This window comes from Scylla paramamosain, chromosome 10 (assembly GCF_035594125.1).
Source record: "Scylla paramamosain isolate STU-SP2022 chromosome 10, ASM3559412v1, whole genome shotgun sequence".
Lineage (NCBI taxonomy): Eukaryota > Metazoa > Arthropoda > Malacostraca > Decapoda > Portunidae > Scylla > Scylla paramamosain.
Window position 1 is genome coordinate 19484432 of NC_087160.1, and position 2500 is coordinate 19486931.

Consider the following 2500-nt stretch of genomic DNA (forward strand, 5'->3'; position numbering starts at 1 on the left):
GAGAGAGAGAGAGAGAGAGAGAGAGAGAGAGAGAGAGAGAGAGAGAGAATGTATAACTAGAATAATTTTAATGTGTATATGCTTATACAAGAGAGAGAGAGAGAGAGAGAGAGAGAGAGAGAGAGAGAGAGAGAGAGAGAGAGAGAGAGAGAGAGAGACCTAACACGGTTGACTGGGAAGAGCTCACTGGCTGCTTGGTGACTGACTAATCTCATAACAGACCTTTACCAGTTCGGACCTCTACCACCCCCACCACTCCCCCCACTGACCCTCAACTACCCCAGGATGACCTAACAGACCTCAGCATGTGTCCCTTACTTCCTTCCTTCCTTCCTTCCTTCCTTCCTTCCTTCCTTCCTTCCTTCCTTTCTTCCTTTTTCCTACGTCTCTTTTTATCCTGTCTATTTTTTTCTTCTTTTTTTTACATTCAGTCATGTTTATTCTTGTTTTTTTCTTTATTCGGTAAGAAATACACACACACACACACACACACACACACACACACACACACACACACACACACACACCTTCTCTCTTTCTTTCCTTATCAAGTTTATTTTCTTTCATTATTTACATCCTTTTCATTATCCTTCGTTTGTTGATACTATGAAAATATCCTTATGCTAAGTCCTTTACCCTTAAGATTCACAGTTAATCTCTCAAGCACGTAATTTGACCACTATTGCTTTTTATCGATGCAAGTCCCCTTATTTCCACAAAATCACTTTTATTTTCTTTCCCAAGTCACTTTCCTTCCATTCCCTGAACTATTTTATATTTCTTTGCATGTACAGTTTGTTTATAATCTCTTTTGTTCATAATTGCATGCACGTGTAAGATTTTCAAGGCAGTTGTGTTGCTATAAAGGAAACAGTGATGAAGGCTATTTTCATGCAACCTGTCGTGCACTCCTTCTCCTCCTTCTCCTGCTCCTCCTTTTCCCCCACGTTGCCTCATCTCAGTACCTCTCTCTCCTCCCTCATTCCTTACTTTATCTACTAACTTACCTGCTAACTTACCTGCTGAAGACGACATGGCACTGCTTGCGAGACTCCTTCCTGTGCCCCTATCCCCAACTCACACCTCTGTCCTCTCTCTCTCTCTCTCTCTCTCTCTCTCTCTCTCTCTCTCTCTCTCTCTCTCTCTCTCTCTCTCTCTCTCTCTTCGGTCTCAATTTTCTTCTCTGATTTTCTTCTGTCTGTCATATTCATTTATTCATTCTCCTTTGTGCATTCTCTTTGCCATCTTTATTTTCTTTATTTTCTTTTCCTCTTACTCATACTTTTGTGGGGTTTCCTCCTCTTCTTTCTTTCATTTATCTCCAGTTCTCTTTTTTTGTCATCCATCTTTCATTGATTTCTTTTTTTTTGTTTTTTTCTCTCTCTTTCCTTCCCTATTTATGTTTGTTAACGTCATTTCTTCTTTGCTTTCTTGTTTCTCCTTTTTTAAATTTGCGTTCACTCTTTTCTCCTTCTCGCCTCCCTTCCTCCCTGCGTCTCTATAATTCCTACCCTCGCTATTTTCCTCCTCTCTCCCTTTTCTCCTTCCTTGCCTATTCTTAGTTTCCCATAATTCTTTCTTATATCTCTTTTCACTCCTCAGTTACCTTTACTTTTCAACTAACCCACCTGTTCTTCACCCTGTCTCACCCTACCATACCTGCCTCACCCTCCTGACACACCTTTTCTTCCCCCAAAGACATCCTAACCTCATCCATTATCTTCCTGTCTCACATTATGTCACTTTACATCGCCTGTTCCTTATTTTACCACATCCTAAGACACCCTAACTTCATTTGCTAATTTTTTACTGCATCCTACCTCAATCTACCTCACCCTACTTCATCCTATTTCACCCTGCTCACCCTATCACTCCCTTCCTTACTTTACTGATATTTTCTTTCCGTTCTTACATTTGTTGATCCCATTACACCTGTCTTTTCTCCCTACCATATCCTACCACACTCCACCATACCCTGTTTCATCCTAGATCACTCCTAACCTCACCCTTCCACACGCTACCACACTCCTTATCACTCTGCCTCATCCTGACCACGTCTAACTTTACCCACCCCAACACTACCCTACCTAACCTTACCTCAGCTTACCTCACTGTACCGTACCTAACCTTACCTCACTGCTCACCGAACCTTAATTCTGCACCTCCCAATACTTTACCTTACCCAACCTTATCTAGCTTTACTATAACACACCTAATGTTACCATAACTTACCTAACTATACCATAAACCTAACCTTAGCTCGCCTTACCTAACCTTGCCTAACGCTGCCTAACCTTGCCTAACCTCACCTAACCAAACAGCACCTAACCTCACCTTCCCTCACCTTACCTAACTTTAACTCATCTTACTTCACCTTAGCTCACCTTACTTCACCTAACCCCACACTACGACTCCTTACCTCATTCCACCTCGCCCCGCCTCGCTTGCCTTGTGTTCCCATCTTCCACAACCTTACAATACCTAATTTCACCTAACCTTA

The 2500-nt window shown here is 42.0% G+C and overlaps 1 protein-coding gene across 1 annotated transcript in view; it reads left to right on the forward strand.

Annotated features, from left to right (window-relative positions):
• Positions 1–2500, forward strand: part of LOC135104533 (roundabout homolog 1-like) — a 190903-nt gene that overhangs the window by 182550 nt on the left and 5853 nt on the right.